The 12,104-nt window shown below is 43.8% G+C and overlaps 1 protein-coding gene across 2 annotated transcripts in view; it reads left to right on the top strand.

The window, feature by feature from the left end:
* The first annotated feature begins 10,133 nt into the window (after nt 1–10,133).
* Nucleotides 10,134–12,104, top strand: part of LOC130199780 (tumor protein p53-inducible nuclear protein 2) — a 10,708-nt gene continuing 8,737 nt past the window's right edge. The window contains exon 1 of one of the 2 annotated variants that reach the window (XM_056423529.1): nt 10,134–10,466. The gene's annotated coding sequence lies outside the window, so the exon portion shown is untranslated. Of the gene's footprint in view, nt 10,467–10,516; nt 10,780–12,104 lie in introns of those variants that run through there. The other variant, XM_056423530.1, reaches the window with a different exon arrangement.

Genomic DNA, 12,104 nt, shown 5'->3' with positions numbered 1-12,104 from the left:
GCAAGAACAGAGAGACTGAGACGGAGTTTCTTTCCTCAGGCCATCAGGATTGTGAACTCCGACCTCACCAGGACCCCCACATAGACCCACACAACTGCCCCTCTTAGGCACACACACACACACACACACACACACTTACTGTAAATATTGTGTTGTTTTTTATTGTAAATAGTGTGTACTTGTTGCCCTTGCACATTCCTGCTGAGCATTGCCACTTTCATTTCACTGCACACCCTGTGTGTGTATGTGACAAATAAAACATCTTGAATCTTGAATCTTGAATCTTGAGAGGGTTATCGGCTGCAATCTGCCTTCCCTCCAGGTCCTGTTCACTTCCAGGTCACTGAAGCGGGCCAGAAAGATTGTCGCTGACCCCTCCCACCCTGGACACTCCCTGTTGAGTCCCTCCTCGGGAGAAGGCTGCGGACCATCATGACAAATACCACCCGCCACCCCAAAACTTTTTCCCCGTCGGCAGTCGGGCTCATCAATGGAGCCCGGGACTGACTGACTGTCACCCCCAGGACTACCACCTCTTCTTCCACCTTCCTCTCTCCTCCTTCTTCCCGCTCCTTCCTCTTCCTCCTCCTCCCTCTTCCTCCCACCTCCTCCCTCCTCCTTCTTCTTCCCTCCTCCACACGTCACTTTAACATGCACTTTAACTTGAGGCCTCCTCCACACACATGCCACTTTATTTGCATGCACTTTAACTTAAACACACGCCACGCGTAACATACACTTTTAACTAAAACACACCACTTGAAGCATACACCCAAACACTTTCACATTACTTGTTGTCTTTCTGTCGTGTTGATTGTTGTTTGTTTGTCATGTCCAAATGTTGCACCTTCCACCAAAAAAAATTCCTCGTTTGTGTAAACATTCCTGGCAATAAAACTGTTTCTGATTCTGATTCTGATTCTGATGTTGAGTCTGTGCTGAGTAAGGACTGGGGGGGGGGGGGGGGGGTATCTTGGGCCTGGAGGGTGCTGCAGAGGTCAGGATGTTCAGACAGGAAACACGAGCTGCAGAGACAGATCCTCCAGACCTCCAGAACACTGATGACCTGAAGCCACTTTTTAAAAGTAGTTGCAGGTAAATATATATATATATATATATATATATTGATATATGTACATATATATATATATGTATATATATATATGTCTATATATATATATGTATGTATATATATGAAAGTTCTCTCTATACAGAAGAGTGGCCCCTGTGAGTGATCGTTACACATTATTTTGCTAGTTTACCAGAAGTTTTAACAACTTCTTCTCGCTCTGGGATCAGATCACATTCAGATTTATTGTTTTGTTTTTTCAACAGAGTAAAAAAAATCCCCAAATATTCAGTTTACCAACCAGAAAACACAGAAAAGCGTCCGACTGAAGCCAGTGTTTAAAAAGTGTATTTATTATTATTTGCTTCCAATATGCTTTAAAACACTCATTAGATTATACAAATTGTTACCGATTGACTTCTTGTCGATAATCAACTAATAGCTCGGATTATTTATGATTATATCACGTGTGTGAAACCGCAATGGAGAAAAAATATTATGATAGTACGAGCCTGCAGTAATTAAAACTCTTATTTTGCATTAGTTGAATTGATAATTGAGCTTTTTTACAGGTTTAATTGTTTTATATTCCCCTGTGAGATTCATACATCTTAATATTTCATGTTTGTATTTTGCAGAAAGGTATCAAAAGGGGGGTTTCTGGGAGATAGAGATCTCTTTACCGCTGTTTTTAAAAGGAATAGTCTGACATTTATGGAGGACATTCTCATGTAGGGTCGGCTGTAGCTCAGTGGGGTAAGAGGGCCGTCCCGCAACCGCAAGGTTGTGGGTTCGTTCCTGGCTCTCCCCATTAGTTGCACGTCGAAGTGTCCTTGAGCAAGGCACTGAACCCCCAGTTGCTTCCCAGGCGCTTCACTGCAGCCCACTGCTCCTTAATAACTAAGGATGGGTTAAATGCAGAGAACTAATTTCCTCTTTGGGATTAATAAAGTATAAATCTTATCTTATCTCATGTGTTTGAATAATTCATACGTCATAACTCCATGACCTCCACATGAGGTTCACTCTTGGTCCGTGTACGTAATGTTATTTTGTTTTTTCGTTTCATTCCAAATACGGAATACGGAAATCACGTGGTTTTTTCGTTTTCCGTTTGAAAACCAAAACGGAAAAACGGAATACCACCTCCGTATTTCGTTTCTGCGGTCTGAAACCAAAAACGACAGAACGGAAGTGCTTAAAATGAAAGTCAAAATAAAAGCCAGTGATACATATTCGTATTAACCTTAGAAGAATATTAATTAATCAATATAAAGAATAAATAATTAAACGGGGGTATTTTAACGATGCAAACACATAGCAGGGTAACGTTAGAAGAATATTAATTAGTCAATATAAAGAATAAAGAATTAAACCTGGATATGTTAGCGACAGTGGTGACGACGGGAAGTTTAATATTCATGTACACAGCAAGAATCACCTTCTCACTTAATCGTTGCATTGTTTGATGCAACACAGTTAATCAACATGTAATTAAATAACTATTTCACACTTAATATTTCACTCATTAATTAAATGGTTAACTGAAGATATTGAAATGTGTGAAAGTAAGTTAGTCTGGGGGGGGCGGGGGAAATATTTGTTTATCAAGAATCTGAAAATGTCTATTTTGCAATGACAGAATCACAGAATCGAGAGAATCTGGCCAGAAACCAACAACCGGGTTAACTAGCCGTTGAAAGCTGCATTGGTCCAACTGGTGGATCAGGAGGAGCTGGACATGGAGGACCAGATGACTCGGTTCTGTGTGTCATCTTTGACATGCCAGTTGGCCCAGATCGGTGTTAACCGAACTGTGCAAGCATGGAATGCACACAGGATTCCTGGTATGTCTTCGGGTTGGTCTTTCAAGCCTTTTTTAATGTGAATAATTATTTTCAAAATGTTTTACTATTGAATGTTTCTTAAACATGTTTAATCAAATACTAGAAGGAGCATGTTGCAATACATGGCATGGTTGTGACAGCCACATTGAATTATTATTACAGGGAGGGGGATCCCAAATGACTTGGCCAGAGATGGATGCCCAGATAAGCTGTCGACAGACCTTTTGCCAAATGCATCTGTGGCTGCAGACTGGTACGACCAGGAAGTGGGCTCACTGACAGAGTGTCAGACTTTGGCACCAACCCATTTCCAAGGTCACAGGACCAGGAAGCTGCAGTGAGGGGATTTGCTCTGCAGTGCCCTGATACAAGTGTCCTGCTGGACAATGCAGTGAATAATCTGCCACAACCGTTCAAAGATGGACTCAAAGGCCTCATCGACATCTCAAGGAGACATTGTCAACGCTGATGTTTTTTTGTGTGTCTAAATTGTTATTGTCTGTGCTTTTTAATTGGTTCAACTGACGGAATGTTTTTTGCTTTTCTTCAAATGTTGGGGGTCTAAAGGGAGAAATATGTTCTTTTTGAATAAACACTTCTGTTGTCTTCAAAGTCTGGCACGAATTTCATTTTTAATCTGTAATAGGGAAGGCTGGACCTGTAACACCAACTATTGATAGTGACACGGTGTGTTGACCCCCTGCCAGTGTGAGTAAGGCACTGGAAGATGGCTTGTTCAGTGACCTCTGACCTAGGTAACAAACGTACACCCCAAAATATACACACACAAGACGGTTGCAGCCGGTTTCGGGCGGTGAAGCCATGATAACTTCATACATCAGCCACCATCGTATCACTTGTTTCAGGCTCATAAGTCGGTCTTCCCGACAGCCGGACATCACAGATTTGGACCCAGAGTGAAGATTTCCCACTGGAGGAGGACCCCGATGTGGTTGGGAACCTCGCTTGTTTATGAAGGGCAGCTTAAGGACCCTGACACCCTCAGTTTGGATGCCAATCTGACACCTATTGCTTCACAAAGAACACAGCTGATGTCTGAGCACGACAATCAAACAGCAGGAACAAACATCAATGATAAACAATCTGAGCCAACCTATGAATCACATCATACTAAACACCATTTTGACCTGAGCTTGTAGCAGGTATGAAGCTTCAGTGAAGCTCAGTCAGGACGGTTCATACATCTGACATTCACTTTTCATTAGGAACAGCTCTTGGAAGGCAACACTTTGATGATGTAAATCATGCGAGCAGATTGACTGCAGATGGAAGAATCAGAGGAATTGAGATCCAGCAATACAATTCAAATACAGGAATGTAATCCTAATGCAATGCGACCACTAATTCTGAAGGCTCCCTCTTTTAGGGGAGTAGTTAACTTGTGCTTGACATAAAGAATTAGAAAATACCAAAGATTGTCTTTCTTTACGAATCTAGAAGTGTGCAGATGTCATTGGATCAGATATAAGTACATGTGAGCTGCTGCTCTGAGCTAAACAAGGTCATGACTTGCTGCTCTGGAGAAATATTACATGTTAGGGGAAAAAATAAGAGAAAAGGATATTATGGTTAACTAGTTTGGAGACCCCAAACTAGTTAACCATAACTCAAGTATTTGTTTGTAGCTTTCCGATCTTCGGCGTATAAGGACTCATAAAGCCCCCCCACCAGAATCAGCTTTAAGTGTGTACAAATACAATGAATATGGCTTATCTAAATCTATGTGAGACATGTTAGAGATGTGAGGAGCTGTGCTCTCCATGTTTCACTCTGATACAATAACTCATGGAGTCAGCTCCTCAAAACATTTTCACACACAACACAGAGCTCCATCCTTCTGGAGACCAGAGGACTACATGATGATGATGTGATGTAGTCAGAGGGCTAAGACAGGAGAGTCACAACAGAACAGGTTACATGTTGATGATGATGTGATGTAGTCAGAGGAGGAAGACACTGACAGCAGAGTCACAACAGAACAGGTTACATGTTGATGATGATGTGATGTAGTCAGAGGAGTAAAGACACTGACAGCAGAGTCACAACAGAACAGGTTACATGTTGATGATGATGTGATGTAGTCAGAGGAGGAAGACACTGACAGCAGAGTCACAACAGAACAGGTTACATGTTGATGATGATTTAGTTTATTTCCATCAGCAAAATATACAACAATCATAATTCAACAAAAGAAGAAAGTGGCTGACCGAAAGGGTCGAGGCTGAAGCTAACGAGCTTATAAGTGCCCTAACCTATGATTTCTCGAAAAAACTTATTTCAAAGAATCATATATATATATACACACATACATACGTATATATATACATACATATACACACACATATATACATATAAACACACACACTATACATACACACACACATGCATATAAACATAAAACAAAAAACAAAACAAAAAACGTGTCCCCATTAACCGGTGATGTAATGATGATGTAGTAATGAAGGTTACAGGTGAAGCACAGGTGGTGCTGTGACTGGGTGCTAACTGAACGCTGCTTAATAAGAAAAAATCAACTGTCTCTTTATTTTTCAATTGTCAATATGTATTGCCTCGTGGTCATCATATCCTCACTCTTCCATGTGGGAATGTTTTGTTCCAAAATGACCCAAATAAAACAAGTAAATACATGATGTATACAACTATGCTGGAAGTTAACCATGAACATAAATATGAGAGGAAATAAACGGCATTAAATACATATGTATCAATAACAGGTATACTGCCATCTAGCGGTATAAAGGTGAACCGTTTACTCTGCGGTGGAAATATTAACAGCAACAACTCTGCACAGAAACATTACTTTGATTAATCTATATTAGGAACTGTGTTGCATCAAACAATGCAACGATTAAGTGAGAAGGTGATTCTTGCTGTGTACATGAATATTAAACTTCCCGTCGTCACCACTGTCGCTAACATATCCAGGTTTAATTCTTTATTCTTTATATTGACTAATTAATATTCTTCTAACGTTACCCTGCTATGTGTTTGCATCGTTAAAATATCCCCGTTTAATTCTTTATTCTTTATATTGATTAATTAATATTCTTCTAAGGTTAATACGAATATGTATCACTGGCTTTTATTTTGACTTTCATTTCAAGCACTTCCGTTCTGTCGTTTTTGGTTTCAGACAGCAGAAACGAAATACGGAGGTGGTATTCCGTTTTTCCGTTTTTGGTTTTCAAACGGAAAACGAAAAAACCACGTGATTTCCGTATTCCGTATTTGGAATGAAACGAAAAAACAAACTAACATTACGTACACGGACCACTCTTCTCTTCGGGGGCAGGTCTGACCACGTGACCGGAGGACGCCGTGCTACGCCGGGCAGCAGCAGCTGCCGGAAGGGGCGCCGACGAGACCGGCTGCGGAGAAAAGGAGGTGAAAGTGTCGTAAAAATTAAAAAAAGAGTCCCGTCCGGTTTCCTCTTGTTGTAAAGTCAATAATGTGTTAAAGTAATCATAAGACTGTGTAGAAGGAGTGTCACTCATGTGTTAAAGTAAACATAAGGAGCGGCCGGAGCCTCACAGGCGTCACCCGTCTGTTAGTGGACGTCTCGTCGGCGTTCGGCCGTCCGTCATCTTTGTTGTTGTTTTTTTGCAACCAGAAGGCGGAGCTAAAAACAACCGAACGCTCCTCGGACGTCCCGGAGGCCCTCGCGCTGCTTCCACCTGTCAATCACCTGGAAGCCCCGCCCCCAAAGCAGAGCCTGCTTTACGGTCTGTTTGACTTTAAGATGGATCCTACTAAACTAAATGAAACCTCCTCCGTCTGGTGGGGAAACACGTCTCTTCAGAGAGTGACGTCACTGACAACACGTTTGGGCTGCGTCCCAATTGGCTCTTCTCACTCAGTCTGGTGCTCAAACTGGGAAACACGTGACCTGCCGAGGTATCTCGTGATTGGAGGAACACGGTGGGAGGGGGAGGGGCATCACCTGCCCTCTGTAGAGGAAGAGGAATGATTATAGACTATTTAGAACTTCACTCTATTCCTCCACTCTACTCCTCCACTCTACTCCTCCACTCTACTCCTTCACTCTATTCCTCCACTCTATTCCTCCACAGTCCACTCTACTCCTCCACTCTATTCCTTCACTCTACTCCTCCACTCTATTCCTCCACTCTACTCCTCCACTCTACTCCTCCACTCTACTCCTTCACTCTACTCCTCCACTCTATTCCTCCACTCTACTCCTCCACTCTACTCCTCCACTCTATTCCTTCACTCTATTCCTCCACTCTATTCCTCCACTCTACTCCTCCACTCTACTCCTCCACTCTATTCCTCCACTCTATTCCTCCACTCTACTCCTCCACTGTACTCCTCCACTCTATTCCTCCACTCTACTCCTCCACTCTACTCCTCCACTCTATTCCTCCACAGTCCACTCTATTCCTCCACTCTACTCCTCCACTGTACTCCTCCACTCTACTCCTCCACTCTACTCCTCCACTCTATTCCTCCACAGTCCACTCTATTCCTCCACTCTACTCCTCCACTCTATTCCTCCACTCTATTCCTCCACTCTATTCCTCCACTCTACTCCTCCACTCTATTCCTCCACTCTATTCCTCCACTCTACTCCTCCACTGTACTCCTCCACTCTATTCCTCCACTCTACTCCTCCACTCTACTCCTCCACTCTATTCCTCCACAGTCCACTCTATTCCTCCACTCTACTCCTCCACTGTACTCCTCCACTCTACTCCTCCACTCTACTCCTCCACTCTACTCCTCCACTCTATTCCTCCACAGTCCACTCTATTCCTCCACTCTACTCCTCCACTGTACTCCTCCACTCTATTCCTCCACTCTATTCCTATTCCTCCACTCTATTCCTCCACTCTACTCCTCCACTCTATTCCTCCACTCTACTCCTCCACTCTATTCCTCCACTCTATTCCTCCACTCTACTCCTCCACTCTATTCCTTCACTCTACTCCTCCACTCTATTCCTCCATTCTACTCCTCCACTATATTCCTCCACTCTACTCCTCCACTCTAATCCTCCACTCTATTCCTCCACTCTACTCCTCCACTCTATTCCTCCACTCTACTCCTCCACTCTATTCCTCCACTCTACTCCTCCACTCTATTCCTCCACTCTATTCCTCCACTCTACTCCTCCACTGTACTCCTCCACTCTACTCCTCCACTCTATTCCTCCACTCTATTCCTCTCCTCCACTCTATTCCTCCACTCTACTCCTCCACTCTACTCCTCCACTCTACTCCTCCACTCTATTCCTCCACTCTACTCCTCCACTCTATTCCTCCACTCTACTCCTCCACTCTATTTCTCCACTCTACTCCTCCACTCTACTCCTCCACTCTATTCCTCCACTCTACTCCTCCACTCTACTCCTCCACTCTAATCCTCCACTCTACTCCTCCACTCTACTCCTCCACTCTAATCCTCCACTCTATTCCTCTCCTCCACTCTATTCCTCCACTCTATTCCTCCACTCTACACCTCCACTCTATTCCTCTCCTCCACTCTATTCCTCCACTCTACTCCTCCACTCTACTCCTCCACTCTATTCCTCCACTCTACTCCTCCACTCTACTCCTCCACTCTATTCCTCCACTCTACACCTCCACTCTATTCCTCTCCTCCACTCTATTCCTCCACTCTACTCCTCCACTCTACTCCTCCACTCTACTCCTCCACTCTATTCCTCCACTCTACTCCTCCACTCTACTCCTCCACTCTACTCCTCCACTCTATTCCTCCACTCTACTCCTCCACTCTACTCCTCCACTCTATTCCTCCACTCTACTCCTCCACTCTATTCCTCCACTCTATTCCTCCACTCTATTCCTCCACTCTATTCCTTCACTCTACTCCTCCACTCTATTCCTCCACTCTATTCCTCCACTCTACTCCTCCACTCTATTCCTCCACTCTATTCCTCCACTCTACTCCTCCACTCTATTCCTCCACTCTACTCCTCCACTCTATTCCTCTCCTCCACTCTATTCCTCCACTCTACTCCTCCACTCTACTCCTCCACTCTATTTCTCCACTCTACTCCTCCACTCTATTCCTCCACTCTACTCCTCCACTCTATTCCTCCACTCTACTCCTCCACTCTATTCCTCCACTCTACTCCTCCACTCTACACACTCTCACTCCTCCACACACTCTCACACTCTACACTCCACTCATTCCTCCACTCTATCCTCCACTCTTAAACTCAGTGGAGTTCACTTGAGGATTATGCATAACACTCTAGACTCCATATAACAGATCCCTCACCTAGAGACACACGCACACACACACGCACACGCACGCACATGCACACACGCGCACACACACACACACACACGCACACACTATTGTCAACAGTTATCAGTTTGCACAGTCCTGCAGACTGCGGACTTTGAAGTGACCACCAGGGGGCTCAGACCCCTCCGCGGCTCCATTGGCTGCTCAAATGCTGCATTCAGAGAGAGCACGTCTGATTGGCTGGTGCAGAATGAGTGGCCCGTGGAAGTCCCGCCCCCAACCGAGGCGGAGCGAAAAGATGGGTGATGATGGGGGAGGGGGGAGGAGGGGGGGGGGGAGTTGACAGAGTGAAAGAGCTCTTTTTACAAATGAAAATGTAAAGTAACATCCCCAGAAGCACCGGACCGCAGAGCTCGTATTATCTGTTGGTGTTTATCAATTTTAATATTCCCGGTGTGAGCGAGAGGAGACATGGAAGAGGGAGTCTGTTTGACGTTGGACCAGATTCAGACTGAAAGGATGACACCTGAAAGTAAAGAAACGAAGAGTAGCGCAACAACAAAGATAAATCATCTACAATACGAGTCCACAGACCCGGGATCAGGCCCCCGGGCCCCGGAGGCGCGGCCTGCCGCAGCAGCTGATCGCGGATCAGTCTCTGGGAGAAACATGAAGTCATCGTTTCCATCGGGCTGCAGGTTGACAGCCTCTCTTGTCCCCTCCTCCTCCTCTTCTCCCCCTCCTCCTCCTCCTCCCCTCCTCCTCCTGTTACGTAGAGGCTCGACTTGTGGCTCTGTGTAATATTCTGATTGGCCGGCGCGCTGGATGTGGGCGGGTTAGGGGGCGTGGCCAAACGTATTGTGATCCCACAATCAGCTGTTTTGTACGTTCTACATTCTGATCCGAGGATCAGCTGGAAGCAGCAATAAACAGGAGGAACAGCATATATATATATATACACACATATATATACATATATATATATATATATATATGTGTGTGTACATATAGAGGAGGGAGAAACGAAGCTGCAGATGTTTTGATCCAAGACCAAAAAACATCAAGTGTGAAAAAAGGAAATCTTTTTTTACACGAAGTCCTTCTTCTGAGAAGAAATCCTTTTATTTTTGTAGCTGTAATGGCGTTTTAACTACCTCACTTACATAATATATATAGATATATCTATATATATGTGTGTGTATCTAAAGCTGTGCTTTAAGAACTGTGAGTCATACTGTGAGAGCTCGTTTACAACTTGAATAACACGAAGGCAGGTAAGCCGTTCTGTTCTTCCTTATTTTCTTGTGTGCTTCGAGTGTTGTGATCCTGTGTGTGTGTGCGTGTGTGTGTGTGTGTTATCTCAATACATAACTCGTCTCTGCCTGCTCTCATGACTCGGTCTCGAGGCGTCATAGCGGACATCTCCTCCTCCTGAAGGGGCTCTGTGACCGCTGCGTTATAACGGGAGGACCTATTCTTAGGCCGCGGGTCGGATGTTTAACCCCCACCAACAACACACTGCTTCACCAGCTCGACGTCCTGTCGCGTCTTCACGGAACAATCATGAAAGGACGCCGTGCCTGACGGGTGTGTGTGGGGCTGCTTCAGGACAGCAGCAACCGTCGTGTTGTCGATGGCGCGTGTGTGTGTGTGTGTGTGGGGGGGGGTATACTGTCATAGTCCTCCTGTAGAGGAACAGTCCCTGCATCGTCAGCTGCAGCAGCATCGCGGTGTCATTGCTGTGACCCCAGAGAGATTACCGGATGATTCACGTTGAGCCGCCATCTTATTATTATTATTATTATTATTATTTATATGCATGTGCTTTAACCCTCGTCAGCCGTGCTGCTGTGCGCAGACTCGTTTTATTCTTCTTCTCCCACATATCGGCCACGACGACCGTCAACAACACGACGGACTGGTGTTGTTGTTGTTTTCGCCAGTATTGCAAACAATCTTTAAAATAGCGAAAGAGGTCTTCATGTCCATGTTTCCGTGTGTGTGTGTGTGTGTGTGTGTGTGTGTGTGTGTGTGACTGTGTGTGTGTGTGTGTAGCTTGTTGTCCTCTCGGTCGCCTGAAGAAGAAAAAAAAAGAGCTGGAGCCTCTGTGGCAGCTTCAGTGACGCGCGGTGACGTCACGGGCGTCTTGTTTTTTATCCGCGAGGCTCCGCCCATCGTGTTCCGCTCCTTGTAGAGAAAAGAGAGAAAAGAGAGCGAGAGAGAGAGACAGATTCCACGATGCAATGTTCCTGTTTTAGGATTTGTAAATGTTTTTGTGAAATCTTATTTCTCAACATGAGGCCGGTGTGTGTGTGTGTGTGTGTCTGTCTGTCTGTCTGTGTGTGTGTTTAGGTTTTATTACTGGTTAAAGTGTGTAATCTAACCTTCAGGGTCAGATCAGAAGTTACAAATACAGTTTAATGACTTATAGCATCAATTTGAGAATTTATCTTTTTTCTTCTATCTATTAGCAGAAATTAAATGTTGTATAAATTAGTTTTTTTAATCATCTGAAAATGAGAATTGTTGTGTTTTCATTAGCTTAGAATGAGTCATTTATATCTACTATCTATGTAGTTTATATCTACTATCTATGGAGTTTATATCTACTATCTATGTAGTTTATATTTACTATCTATGGAGTTTATATCTACTATCTATGGAGTTTATATCTACTATCTACGTAGTTTATATCTACTATCTATGAAGTTTATATCTACTATCTATGGAGTTTATATCTACTATCTATGGAGTTTATATCTATTATCTATGGAGTTTATATCTACTATATATAGAGTTTATATCTACTATCTATGTAGTTTATATCTACTATCTATGAAGTTTATATCTATCTACGTAGTTTATATCGACTATCTATGGAGTTTATATCTATCTATGGAGTTTATATCTAC

Source organism: Pseudoliparis swirei, chromosome 9 (genome assembly GCF_029220125.1).
Source record: "Pseudoliparis swirei isolate HS2019 ecotype Mariana Trench chromosome 9, NWPU_hadal_v1, whole genome shotgun sequence".
NCBI lineage: Eukaryota > Metazoa > Chordata > Actinopteri > Perciformes > Liparidae > Pseudoliparis > Pseudoliparis swirei.
Note: the sequence above shows the minus strand (reverse complement) of the source record. Positions and strands in the feature narration are given on the sequence as shown.